This window comes from Cryptomeria japonica, chromosome 1 (genome assembly GCF_030272615.1).
Source record: "Cryptomeria japonica chromosome 1, Sugi_1.0, whole genome shotgun sequence".
Classification (NCBI taxonomy): Eukaryota; Viridiplantae; Streptophyta; class Pinopsida; order Cupressales; family Cupressaceae; genus Cryptomeria; species Cryptomeria japonica.
Genome location: NC_081405.1, coordinates 33,138,625 through 33,154,150, shown reverse-complemented (window position 1 = coordinate 33,154,150; position 15,526 = coordinate 33,138,625).

Here is a 15,526-nt window from a genome sequence, read left to right as displayed (position 1 = left end):
CTTGAAGAAAGTAGGAAAGAAAATGATGAACTTGAAGAACTTGAAGCACTATTTGCAAGGAAAATGCCTAAAGGTCTAGTTGGAAGTAAGTATGAAGGTAAAGCACCCTTTACAATATTTTAACTGCAATAAGATTGGTCATATGGCTTCAAGATGCCTTGATAGACATGCTAGACTAAGAGAAGAAGCTAGAAGAACATACAAGCCTAACCCTGAATATCAGAGATATAGATTTAAGAAGAATAAAGACAAATCTTGTTACATTGCTGACGAAGGTGTGACTGATGATTCTAATGAGGATCCGACAGACAATGGATGGGTTTTTGTTGCTATAATAGAAGATCAACTCGCACCTACTTCTCAACCGGCAGTACAGGCCCTGGCAGCTAAAGTTGAAGTAAAGGATAAATGGATCATTGATTCAGGATGCTCACATCATATGACAGGAGACAAAGGTAAATTATTGAACTTTCAAGAATACAATGGAGGCTTAGTGAGATTTGGAGATGACAAAGCTTGTTCAATCAAAGGTAAGGGTTCAATATCTCTTGATGGTAAGCATAACACTGCCAATGTCTACTATGTTGAAGGATTAAAGCACAATCTTTTGAGTGTTGGTCAATTAGTTGAGAAAGGATTTCAGTTACAATTTAAAAATGGAAAATGCAAAATCATGAACAAAACTGGTTTGGAAATTGCAATTGGTAATTAGACTAGAGGTAATATCTTTCATTTGAATAACAATGAAAAGACATGCTTAATTGCACATATAGATGAAAGTTGGTTATGGCATAAGAGACCCTGTCATGTAAACTTTTATTGCATGGTAAAGATGTGAGACCCTACCCCGACTCAGTCTAGCATTTCAGTGAATTTTATGTTGAGACTATTATGGATGCTTTATTTTTATGCATTATGGATTTAGAACTTATATAATTCCATGATTTGGATAACATTGCTATATGTTGATGCTTCATTTATATGCTTTATGATATAGAACTCTACATGATTTTAGAATAGGATGAATTTGAGATGATATATGTTGTTATTGAATTTGCAGGACTTTACTATGATGATAGAAATAGGATGCATGTTTTATGTGTGGATTAAAGTTATGAGAATTATGATAATTGCTTATGTGGATTTGTTTGGATATAAGATGTATTGATTTGTTTAAGTGTATATTATATGTAGAGTGTTTGATGTGTATTTTTATTCATGTGTTTTATATTATATGAGGTTATTTGAAATTACTAATGTGTAATTGAGATGCACAGGAAAATTATCCATGTGACCATGGAAATATTATGGAGAACCAAACCTAGACCTATGTACATTCGTAAAACCAAGGTTTGTCTATTTGGAGAGACAACACCCCATTTGTATCGTATTTTATTCGTAAAAGTGATTGTTGCATGAATGTTAAATTGAATTTTGTTAATTTGTGTAAATCCAACAAGAGACAAAATTTCAAGTGTAATTTCCTAAAAGTATTTTTATTGTGTTGCTTGACACATGTGATCGATTTATGTTTTGGATTTTAAATTTGTCTCTTGGAGGGAGTTGTTTAACCATACCTTTTTCAATTAATTTAATGTGGTTCTATATTTCCTAGGGTAAAGAATCTTTGGGTTGGTCAACTTAGGTTTGACCCGAAAATTAACTTCAGAGGGGTTTAAAAGGGGTTAAATGGACACTTAGGGGTAGTTTAAGAGTGTTTCCTAAAGCCCATAAGCTATACCTAAGGGTTAGGAGTAATTTTAGGCATGTTTCAACTCCCATGTGACCCTTTAGACACCCTAAAAAGTAGGTTTCCTAAGTTGAGCGAAAAGTGAAAATTAGAAGGATCATCTAAGTTGTTAACCTTCCTCTTTGAATGTGAGATCCCTTTCCTATTCTACCCTACCTTTCCTTTTCAGTTTTAGAAACTTGAGAGAACTCTCACAAAGGCCTTCTTAAGCAAAAATGAGAAAATTAGTGGGTAATCACCCACTCTCCATTTTTGGAGACAAGGAATTTTGAAAGAAAAAGATAGATTTGAATTAGGAATTTGACTAAGTGTAGAGAAGCAAGGGGTTGTGGAATTGGGCTACTCATCTTCAACCAATCTAGCATACCTTTGGGCAGTTGAAGGTTGGTCACATTTTCTCATTGTATTGTTTTATATTGAATGTTGTGTTGAAAGGATTTGCTTGTGTAAAAAGGCTAGTTTCTTGCATGTTTTTCCTTGGAAAATTATTGTGTTCTATGTTTTACTTTTGTATGCATTTTATGTGCTTTGGAAGTAATCAAAGCCTCTTACTCTTGGGAGAGGGGATGGTGTTCAGGGTGGTAGAAGTGACAGCCCTCGAGTGAGAGGCTCTCGTTAAGAGAGTGATCTCAAGGGATTCCTATGTGACCCTTGCTGCATGGCTTGTTTATGTATTTGGGGGTCATAAGGAGGGAGGGAAATAAGGCATGAATGCCTTGGGGGGCATAAGGATGTGGGGTTGTTATACTTATGATGTATTTGGTTTTCCATGAGGTGGCTAAATGTTTTACTATACTTGCAGTCTCTTCAGGGTATTTGGTCCACTACCACCCGTGGATAGTCATCACATGTGTGATGCAGTGTAGCCTGGGTTGGGAATGTGTATGTGATTGTTGTTTCCCATGTTTATTGTGTTTGCATGTGTGTTACCTATCTTGGGCTTGGTTCTCCAAGCTCGAGGGTGGCTACTAGTTAGCCTAGGCTAGGAGGTGAGCACTCCATGGTCATAGTATTTTGATTTACTGCAGGTTGTTGGAAGAAAAGAATAGGACACTTAGATGTGGCTGGAGTTATTTTTTTGCAGAGAAAAAATTTAGGAATGGGATATTTTAGATCTTAAAGTGTAGTAATGTGAAACAGAATCTATATGTTGTAATTACCTTGAAAAGAAAATGTAACTATTTAACTTAGAGACCTCATTTATTAGAAAAAGCGGGACTAGTTAAGGGTATTTCACCCATTTTGTAATATTGACTTTATTGCATGCTAGATATGTTTAAATAAATGCATTATTTCTATTAATTTATTATTGCATAGATGAAATGATTCAGTTGGGTTTTAGCTTGTATTGTTCTTAGAAAATTTAATGATTGCATGCATGTTCTTTGAAAATAATTGTTCAATTTGCATATCTCAAAGGATAAAATCAAGGAATTCTGGATAAATAAAGTTACTGTTAGAGTTTATTTAACTACTGTCATTTGTTTATTTGCCAAAAAAAAAAAATATAAAATCTAAAAGTTATGATAGCCATCTCTAAAGAATTATTTAAATAAATTCTAGATTTCCATAGTTGTTGTTTTAAGTTCACTTAATTCTGTTATTTACACTTGTAGCAGAGATTAAAATCCAAAGTTAAATGGCTACCTATTTTAATAATAAATTATTTATATAGTTGTTGGAATAATCTATTTAATTTTGACAGTAAATTAATTTGCAGAAAATAAACCATAAACTAATCAGTTTATCTCAATCCTAGCTAAATAGTATTTAGAAAAAAAAAAATACATTGTTCTAATTCTGGAAGTTCCTTTTTAATGAATCTATTAAAAAATAAAAATTCATGTAATATTTTGCATGTAATATTAAGGACGAGAAACTTCTCGTTAACTGTTTCATCAGAGGGCTAAATGTCGGCATAGTAGGACCAGTGAGGATGTCCGCTCGAGGGAGCCTTTGGGTAATATTATGTATGTAATATATATATAAATATATATATGTATATATATAAATTAATTTATTATATAAGAAAAAAAAAGAATATTGTGCATGTAATATATATATATATATATATATATTAATTAAAATTTTAAACAAAAAGATAAATAACGCAAAAAAAATAAAATTTAAAAACCTTTATTTAAAAAAAAAAAAAACGGGGGGGGGGGGTTGGGGGGGGGGGTAGGTTTTGGGCCGAACCCATTGTGTTAAACACAGTGGTTGGCGAGCCGAACCACTGTGTTTGGCACAGTGGGATGGCGCGGCCGGGAGCTGCCACTGTGGGCGACCACAGTGGTTAGCGCCACTGCGGCCTCCCACAGTGGTCGCCGCCACTATGGTAACCCACAGTGAGCGGCACCCCCGAGTATTGCCATCGTCGACCCTCCATCCATGGCCACCACTCGACAACCAATGCCCCTGCACAGACAAAAAAAAAGGGGATGGAACCCTAGCCGGTTAGGGCTAGGGTAAAAAATATGGAGAATAAAAAAGAAAAAAGAAAAAAAAGGGGTTTATCTTTATATTAATAAAGAGATTTAGGCTTTACATGGATATTATAAAATGGAAAAATATATTTACATTTAGTTATATAAATATATTTACATATGTGTGTAAATATAGAGAGATTTAAAATAATATGAGCGGTTTGGGAAAATCGTAATAATATTTGTTTAAGGAAAAATATATATAATTTGATTATATATATTAAACAATTTTTTTATAATTTATTATATATATTAATGTTTATTTTAATATTTAATAATAATGTTGTTTAAGGGCAAATGGTAGATCAAATATTTAACTAGGCATTCTACACTTTATATATGCTTTTTATAAACACATGGGTTTATTTTAAAACAATATGTTTAAATTTAAAATATTTTGAAGTTAATCTTTTAGAAAACTTACAATAAATAGGATAAGATTATTTTGGTTATGGGAATTATTTACACTTTATAGGAAAATATATTTTAAATGAATTATTTGACCCTTCAGCCGATTTTGGTTAAAATACATTTTATTATTGATAGTCATTTTTAGACTATATGATAGAACTAAATTAATTAGTTTCTTCAATCAATTATTGGTTATGGGAGATTAATTTTATCTATGCTAATTAATTGACTAAATTAGTTTATTGATTAAAATTGATGAGACAATAAAACTAGTCATTTAATTTTCCACATTTAACTTTAAAATTATTTTTACTTACTTAAGCTAGTGGATAGAGTTAACTCCAAACATAGTTAAGACAAAACATGTTAGAGCACTTCTTGCTAATTTAATGTTATTAAGTTGGAATTTCAAAAAAAAAATAATCCCGTTCTTGCCCTAAAGTTTGGGCATGACAAAAGACCAGTACTACTAAGGCAGATAGAGATTTACCTAAAATTGTCAAACCTCAGAATACAGTATGTAAGGAATGTCAATTTGGAAAACAAGTTAGAGCCAGTTTCAAAAGTATTCCAAAAAAATCAAATAATGCTCTTGATTTGATTCACCTCATTTATGTGGTCCAGCTAGAACTAAAAGCTTACAAGTGATAATTCTGATACTTAATGTAAGTACAGATGCCAAGCTAATAAGATGAGAGAGGGGGGGTGAATTATACAAACTTAGTCTTCCATAAAAACATCAGATTCAACATCGGTAACATATATTTCAGTAATATATCCAAAACTGCCAAACATGCAAACTCAAAAGCATATAAACATCATAACACTCATAACACCAGATTTAACGTGGAAACCCAAATAGGTAAAAACCACTATGGGATTTCGGACCCACTAAGAAATATACTCTTCTAGAGTATGCTCGGTTAAAAGAAAATCTTGTTAAAGATTACAAACACATTGCTAGATGTGACCCGGATAAGGGATTTCCCTCAGATCTGTTAGGATCTTCACCTTGTTAGAAGTGACCTTGTTAAAGGATTTCAAACACTCAATCGAAATGTCACCTTGCTAGAGGGTTTTATAGAGAAGACTGTTAAGTCCACTCGGTTAAGAGATTTTTTGTCACTTCACAAAATAACAGTAATAAAAATCTATCTGCAACTTCACATCTAAAATGCTAAAGCAGATTCTTATTTGCTCAATACAATATAGGACTCATCTTGTCCATCTATTGGGCTCTATACTCTGTTATACAGAACAGGTCTTCAAGCTTCAGTGCTCAGTAATCACTATGTAGCATCCCTGTGCATACACTTGCCCGCATACATTGTTTATCAACAATTCCCTATTTATTAACAATTTGCCAACCGCTTAATCTCCTTGATCACATTTCCCATGATCAATCATAGCCATCAAATCTTCAAACTTTGTCCAGGTTCAATGTATTCGCCAATCTGAAAATGTGTTACCCCGCCTTGGAACTTGCATATATTTCTTGGAACTTGTGCTAGGGTATTGCGGTTCAATCTAAGTTGTAGATCTTCTTGCCAATTTTCCTTTGCCATAGATTCTTTAACAAACTTCATTCATGGCATACCAATCATTTAATCATAGCCAGCTCATCAGCTTCATTAAATAATGCTTTTATTCATTCAATGCATTATGTAATTACTCAGTTGCAACTCGGTAAATACTAAACTTCACTTGGTAGACATTTCGCCTTCATTAACCGATAGCAATAACCTTAGGGTTTACCGACTAGGTTCCTTAGGGTTTACTGACTAGGTTCTTTGCTCGGTAATATAGCATAGTATTAACCTTACAATCAATAACATGTGTATGATATCAAAACAATCTAAACATCATGATCTCATCATTGTCTAACTCGGTAATAGTTGCCCATTGAATAACTTATTTCTCCCCTTATTCATCATATTCTTTTTGTGTCTTTTACCGATATCTTTATATTCATCAAATCATACTTCTTAAGATATGGCAACATCATACTGAATTAGAAAATCAATTTCTTGACATGAATGACAAAATAATAATATTAAGACAGTAAAACATTCTTGATCAGTTTTATCCATAATCATCAACAACCTTCTCAATATCCTTATTGAAATGCCAACAATCTCTCTTTGTCTGTTATAATGCCAACAATCTCCCCCTTTGGCATTGATGGCAAAACCAATTGATTTGACCTAATTGATTCGGATTGCTATGAGATTCTAAAATGCTGAAATTCTCTCCTTCTATCATCAGAATTCTCCCCCATACATTAGTCTTCTCTTCTTTTCTCTTCAGTCTTCTTTTTCTTTTCTTCAGTCTTCTCCCCCTTTGACAACAATGCCAAAAAGTAAAGAACTAAAACATAATTTCTTCCTGTATAAAGTGAATTCTTGCTATTGTGTATCAACTTAGTCTCGATTAGAGCATTTTGTCTTCAATTCCTGTTCCCTGTATTTGTTTCCTGCACAGCTTTAGAAAACCTCCTAAAGTGTGTAAATCAACATCAACTCCTAAAGATATTCTGTAGAGTCATCGAATTGATGCCTTCACCGAACTCAGTTAGTGAGTAGAAGATAGGGGTAGGACCCCTAACTTACTTCTAAGATACTCAAAAGTGTCCCTTGGTAGTGGCTTGGTGAAGATATCTGCTATTTGTTCCTTTGTGCTAACATACTCCAACACCACTTTCTTTTCTTGAGCTTCTTCTCTAAGATAATGATATTTGATAGAGATGTGCTTTGTCTTAGAGTGCATAACAGGATTCTTTGAAATGTTAATGGCACTAGTATTGTCACAGAATATAGTTACTGGCTCGGTAACTTTCTCATTTATACTTTCCAATAGTTGTTTGATCCATGCTATGTTGGTACAATTCAATGCTACAACAACGTATTCAACTTCTGTTGTTGACTGTGAAACACTTCCTTGTTTCTTGCTAAGCCAACTCACTAGTCTTTCTCCTAAAAAGAAAGCTCCTCCACTTGTGCTTTTCTTGTCATCAATGTTCCCTGCCCAATCAGCATCAGTATAAACTTTTAAATCGAAGTCCTTTCCTTTCTGATGTACTAAGCCATAATCCTCAGTGCCTTTCAAGTATCTAAAAATTCTCTTGATTGCTGTCATGTGTGTTTCCTTAGGATCTGGAGAGAATCTTGCAACTATACCTACTGCATGTGCTATGTCTGGCCTATTATGAACAACATATTGCAACTTTCCAATCATGGATCGGTAAAGTGTCTCATCAATAGATGCAGATTCATCATTCTTTGATAATTTGCAGTTGGTAGTCATAGGAGTACTTACTAGTTTTGAATCCTCCATTCCAAATTTCTTCAAGATTTCCATTATGTACTTGGATTGAGTAATGAAAATCTCATTTTTCATTTGCAGTATCTGTAAACCTATAAAATACTTTATCTCACCGATTAATAACATCTCAAATTCTTTGCTCATTTCATTTCCAAAGTTCTTACATAGAGAGTCATTTCCACAAAATATAATATCATCAACAAATATGGCTGAGATCAGTATTCCATTTTCATCATTCTTCATGAACATATTGTTGTTTTCACTTGTTCTTATAAAACCAATCTTGATTAAATAAGAGTGTAATATTTCATACCATTCTCTAGGTGCTTGTTTCAAACCATATAAAGCTTTGTTCAATCTACATACCTGATCTTCATTCTTGTTTTCAACAAATCCTTTAGGTTGTTCAATAAAAACTTCTTCTTCTAATATACCATTCAGAAATGCAGATTTGGCATCCATTTGATATACCTTGAAATTTTTGTAAGCAACATATGCCAATAATGTTCTTACTCCTTCTAGTCTAGCCACAGGTGCAAAAGTTTCACCATAATCAATTCTTTCTTCTTGAGCATAACCTTTGCAAACTAGTCTAGCTTTATTTCGAATGACCTCTCCTTTTTCATTCAACTTGTTTCTGAAAATCCACTTTGTACTGATTACATTTTCATCCTTCAGTCTTGGGATTAGTGTCCATGTGTCATTCTTCTTGATTTGATCAATCTCTTCTGTCATAGCATTTATCCAATCTTCACTGTTAAATGCCTCTTTCATTATTTTCAGCGCAAATTTAGATATTAGACATGTGCTATGTCTCAGTTTGTTCCTTGTCATCACTGGATCATCCTTATCTCCTATAATCTGACTTGATGCATGATGTCTTCTGACATACTTGGCTAATACAGGCTTGGTAGGCTTTGTATGATCTTCTTCATCACTCGGTAACTGGATATTCTCTTCATTTTCTTCAATAGTTCTCTCGGTAAGACTTATCGGTTGAACATAGACAAATTCATCATAATCTTCTGGTTCCTTGGAATTTCCTTCATCATTTCTTTCTGCAAATTCATCAATTTTCACATTTGCACTTTCTACTATTTTGTTAGATGATTTGATCAGACATTTAAATGCTTTACTTCTAGAAGAATAACCAAGAAATGTTTCTTCTTTACTTTTATGATCAAACTTGCCATTTCTATCATCTTTGTGTACATAGCATCTACTTCCAAAGATTTTAAAATAACTTACATTAGGTTTCTTGTCATACCAGATTTCATATGGTGTCTTCAAAGTACCTTTCTTCAGTTGTACTCGGTTCAGGGTGTAAACTGATGTGCTTATTGCTTCTCTCCAAAATGTTTGTGGTACTTTCTTTTCAATCATCAGGGATCTGGCACAATCCACAATAGATTTGTTTCTTCTCTCAACAATTCCATTTTGTTGTGGAGTTCTTGGTGCAGAGACTTGTCTTTTAATACCATGATCATTGCAGAATAAGTTGAACTCATCAGATGTGAACTCTCCTCCTCTATCTGATCTAAGACATTTCAGTTGTCTTCCTGTTTCATTTTAAACTCTTGCCTTGTACCATTTAAACATTTGAAAAGCTTCTGATTTTTCTTTTAAAAATATAACTGACATCATCCTTCAGTAATCATCCACAAATAATATGAAATATTTATCACCATAATAACTTTGAACTTTCATAGGACCACAAAGGTCGGTGTGCACAAGATCTAAAATTCCCTTAGAAGTGTAAGACTTACTTGTAAAGCTTGATCTTGTCATTTTACCCATCTGGCATCCTCGGCACATAGCATTCTCAGGTTTTTCAAGACTCGGTAGACCTCTTACTCAGTGCTTCTTGCTTATTTTGATCAGATTATCAAAATTTACATGAAAAAACCTTTTATGCCATAACCAAGTATCATCTTTCTTTGCATATAGACACTTACTCCAAGTTGAGTCAAGGTGAAATGTATTACCTTTTGTTTGTGTCCCAGTGGCAGCTAACTTTCCATTCTTGTCATGAACTTTGACAATTCCTTTCTAAAATTCTATTCGGTAACCTATGTTGTTTAGTTGTGCTACACTCAACAAATTGTATTTCAAACCTTCAACCCAATAAACATCATTGCATCTTGCATTGTCAAGAAGTGTTATGGATCCTTTACCTTTTACCGAAAATGGTGCATCATTACCAAATCTTACATAGCCTCCGTCATAGTCTTCTAACATAACAAACTTGTGTTTATCACCTGTCATGTGATGTGAGCATCCACTATCTATGATCCAAGAGTCGTTAGTATTTATGTGAGATATTAAGGCTTTTTCTTCATACCTTTCTTCATCTGATCCATCTTTGATAGCCACATAAACTACTTCCTTTGTATCAGTTTCATCTGATTTATCATCATTGGATTCCTCATCAGCTATTAAGCATGTCTTTCTATCTCTTCTTCTAAAGTCTCTATGTCCTTTGTAATGATAATCTTTCTATCTGTCATCTCGGTAATCTCTCTTTTCAGTAGATTCTTTGTCAGGACAGTTAAAAGCCATATGTCCTATCTTATCACAACTGAAACATTTCAAAGGTAGTTTTCCTTTTTACCTTTGCCTCTCAGTAACCTTCTGGCTAATAGTGCTTCAAACTCTTCTTGCTTTCTGATTTCCTCATACGGTTTGTGTACTTCCTCTATGTTCTTGGGAAATCTTTCACTTGCTCCACTGTGATCTCCTTTAGAGTACTTATACTTTCTTTCATTATAATCATTAGATTCATCAAGATGAAAAGAACTAAATGCAGATTCAACATTATTTATCGATGACCCACTGTTATCAAAGTTACTTACTCAAATGCATGTAGCTTACCAATAGTAGCATCTAAAGAGATTGGCATATTTGGTACAAACCTCAATTCATTGATTGCAGAGACTCGGATTGCATAAGCTAGTAGAAGGGTTCTTAACAACTTACTTGCTATGTCCTTTTCTTCAATGGTTCCACTTGCTCCTTTGATTTGATTAACAATCTCCTTTAGTCTTGTATTGTACTGGGTTATGTTTTCACCTTCATTCATCCTCATAGATTCAATTTGTCCTCTTAGACTATCCACTTTTGCTCTTTGAACATGTTCATCTCCTCCATACACTGATATGAGCTTGTCGCACATAGCCTTTGCATCATTGTAGCCTTCTAGATCATTAAACTCTGAATCGGTCAATGCAGATGTTATTTCAATCATTGCTTGGATATATTTTTGCTTTGCCTTTATTTCTTCCATTGTCAATGGATAGGTGCTCGGTGTGATGAAATCATTCTCCAGATAATATACAGCATATTCTCCAATTCCTAATAGGTGCAACTTCATCTTTTTCTGCCATGTAGAGAAACTTGACTTGTTCAGCTTCAGTGCATCTCTCTTATACATCTTTGGATTTTTGCCTCAAATACCTTTTAACTTTTTCTTCCATAGTCCAAAGCTCTGATACTAATTGATAGTTCTGATACTTAATGTAAGTACATATGCCAAGCTAATAAGATGAGAGGGGGAGGTGAATCATACAAACTTAATCTTCCATAAAAACATCAGATTCAACCTCGATAGCATATATTTCAGTAATATATCTAAAACTGTTAAACATGCAAACTCAAAAGCATATAAACATCATAACACTCATAACACCAGATTTAATGTGGAAACCCAAATAGGGAAAAACCACTGTGGGATTTTAGACTCACTAAGAAATATACTCTTCTAGAGTATGCTCGGTTAAAAGGAAATCCTATTAAAGATTACAAACACATTGCTAGATGTGACCCGGTTAAGGGATTTCCCTCAGATCTATTAGGATCTTCACCTTGTTAGAAGTGACCTTGTTAAAGGATTTCAAACACTCAATCAGAATGTCACCTTGCTAGAGGGTTTTACAAATAAGACTGTTAAGTCCACTCGGTTAAGAGATTTTCTGTCACTTCATAAAATAGCAGTAATAAAAATCTATCTGCAACTTCACATCTAAAATGCTAAAGAAGATTCTTATTTGCTCAATACAATATAGGACTCATCTTGTCCATCTGCTGGGCTCTATACTCTGTTATACAGAACAAGTCTTCAACCTTCAGTGCTCGGTAATCACTATGTAGCATCCCTGTGCATACACTTGCCAGCATACATTGTTTATCAACAGTTCCCTATTTATAAACAATTTGCCAACCGCTTAATCTCCTTGATCACATTTCCCATGATCAATCATAGCCATCAGATCTTCAAACTTTGTCCAGGTTCAATGTATTCGTCGATCTGAAAACGTGTTACCCTGCCTTGGAACTTGCATACATTTCTTGGAACTTGTGCTAGGGTATTGTGGTTCAATCTAAGTTGTAGATCTTCCTACTGATTTTCCTTTGCCATAAATTCTTTAACAAACTTCATTCACGACATACCAATCATTTAATCATAGCCAGCTCATCAGCTTCCTTCATTAAATAATACTTTTATTCATTCAATGCATTTTGTTATTACTCGATTGCAACTTGGTAAATACTAAACTTCACTCGGTAGACATTTCGCCTTCATTAACCAATAGCGATAACCTTAAGGTTTACCAACTAAGTTCGTTAGGGTTTACTGACTAGGTTCTTTGCTCGGTAACATAGCATAGTATTAACCTTACAATCAATAACATGCGTATGATATCAAAACAATCTAAACATCATGATCTCATCATTGTCTAACTCGGTAATAGTTTCCCATTGAATAACTTATTTCTCCCTTTATTCATCATATTCTTTTTGTGTCTTTTACCGACATCTTTATATTCATCAAATCATACTTCTTAAGATATGGCAACATCATACTGAATTAGAAAATCAATTTCTTGACATCAATGACAAAATAATAATATTAAGACAGTAAAACATCCTTGATCAGTTTTATCCATTATCATCAACAACCTTCTCAATATCCTTATTGAAATGCCAACAATCTCTCCTTGTCTGTTATAATGCCAACAACAAGGTGATAGATATTTCATGCCAATTATTCATGACTATTCTAGAATGTGTTGGATTACTTTTCTCAAAGAAAAATCAGAATCACTTGGAAAGTTCAAACTGTTCAAAGCAATGGTAGAAAATGAAACTAATAAGAAAATCAAATGTTTAAGATCAGATCAAGGAGGTGAATTTACATCTAAGGAATTTGATACATTCTGTGAAGTGAATGGAATTAGAAGATAGCTATTAGCACCTCAGACATCCTAGCAGAATGGAGTTGTTGAAAGGAAAAACAGAACTATCTTGGATGCAGCAAGAAGTATGTTATCAGAAGCAAACCTACCACATGTATATTAGAGAGAAGTAGTCAGTATAGTGGTCTATACATTTAACAAAGTTCACATCAAAGGTGAAACCGGTAAGACCCCTCATGAACTATAGTTTGGTAATACTCCTACTCTTAAGTATTTCAGAATTTTTGGAAGTAAATGTTATATCAGAAGAGATGAGTATATTGGAAAACTTGATCCTAGAAGTGATGAAGGAATATTTCTTGGTTATTCATCTAAGAGAAAAGCATATAGATGTTTTAACAAGAGATTGCAGAAAATTGTTGAGAGTACAAATGTAAAGATTGATGAACAATTCAGAGGAACTTCAAGGTATATAGACTCTGAACTGGCAATAGAAATTTTGACAAATGAACCTACTCTAAATCCACTAGTACAGAATGAAGATCAAGTTACCCGGTATCATCTGAGGATTCCACAGTAATTGAGGAACAACATCAAACTAAGACACCCCAGTATGTAAAACTGAATCATTCTGAAGATCAGATAATTGGAAACAAGTTTAAAGGAGTTATGACAAGAGGAAGATTGGAAAATGAAGAGGTATGTATTATTTCTCAAATTGAACCATCATCTGTTAATGAAGCATGTGAAGATAAATTTTGAATTAAAGCTATGGAAGAAGAATTAGAACAAATTGAGAAAAATAACACTTGGACATTAGTTCCCCGACCTAAAGATAAAAATGTAATTGGAACCAAATGGGTATTTAGAAACAAACTTAATGAAGATGGTAAGGTTGTCAGAAATAAAGCAAGACTAGTGTGTAAGGGATATTCTCAGAAGGAAGGAATTGATTACAATGAAACCTTTGCACTGGTAGCTAGAATTGAGGCAGTCAGATTATTTTTGGCTTTTGCAACACACAAGAACTACAAAGTTTATCAAATGGATATTAAATGTGCATTTTTGAATGGAGATCTTGAAGAGGAAGTATACATTGAACAACTTGATGGATTTTATTTGACAGATGACAATGATATGGTTTGCAGGTTAAGGAAAGCTCTATGTGGACTAAAACAAGCTCCAAGAGCTTGGTATGCAAGATTGGATAAGTGTCTTTTAAAGATTGGTTTCACTAAAGGAAATGCAGACAACAATTTATATTACAAAGTAACTAATGATGACATGTTGATTATAGAAGTTGATGTCATGGAAATGGGGACAAGGCAACAACAAAGTTCAATGTTAATAAGTTAGTTTCAACCATAAAAACAAAACAAAGAACTAAAAACCATTCCAAACATATCAAAAGAGATTTCAAAAAGCATGAAAGAAGTTTAACAAAATAAAAGGAAGGAGAAGAACCTCCCTAAGATGCTTCCATGATTCCTTTTTATGCTTCTCCCTTGTTTCTCCCCTCTCCAAGTCCCAAATGAGTGTAGCTCTTAGCTTTTAGCACTATCCATGGATGCCATATGGAGATTCAAGATGGTTGAATATGATAAACAAATGCTATGCAAGTGTAGATAGTGATGCTATGAAAAAGCTCTATGCTAATGCCAGTATAACAACAATACTCTAATGCTTCCTCTTTGCTTGAGGAGAAGGGTTCTATTTATAGAAGAAATGGGGAAATGAAGGGTTAAGATTGAGTAATCTTAATAAGGGTTAGGATTGAAAGATATTCAATCCATGTGAGACTTTCAATCCAATCCCATGTTGACAAGTGTCACCATGAGGAGGCTTGAGAGGAGAGATAAGCAGCATTAAATGCTTGAGGGGACATGATGGTTACCCTAGTCAAAGAAATAAATGCTTTGAAGAGACACATGGGCCACATGAGGGTTAAGTTAGGGGTCAAAGTCCTTAACCATGGGTGCAAGTGGAATTAACCGTTAATGGTCATGTAAGAGCCATAAGTGGTTTGGAAGACTTTAGAGGTTAATTTGTTGAACACACAAAGCATTAATTGCTTTTCAAAGACTTTGGAGTCTTTGAGAAGTGACTTCAATTTGCTTAGGAATGTGACAATATTTAGGGGATGGATTAGGTTAATTAGGAAAGGTTTAGAAGAATCTAGAAGGGGTTTAGGCATGCAAGTGGATTTTGTAGGAAAATGCAAGTGGGAGGAATTTTGGTATTTTCAATTAAAATAAAATCATTTATTTCAATTAAATGGTGTAATTTGCATTTGGATAAATATTCAAATAAATATTAATTTATTTAAATGAGAAAAAGGAAGATAAAGCATTAAATGCTTGAAGACT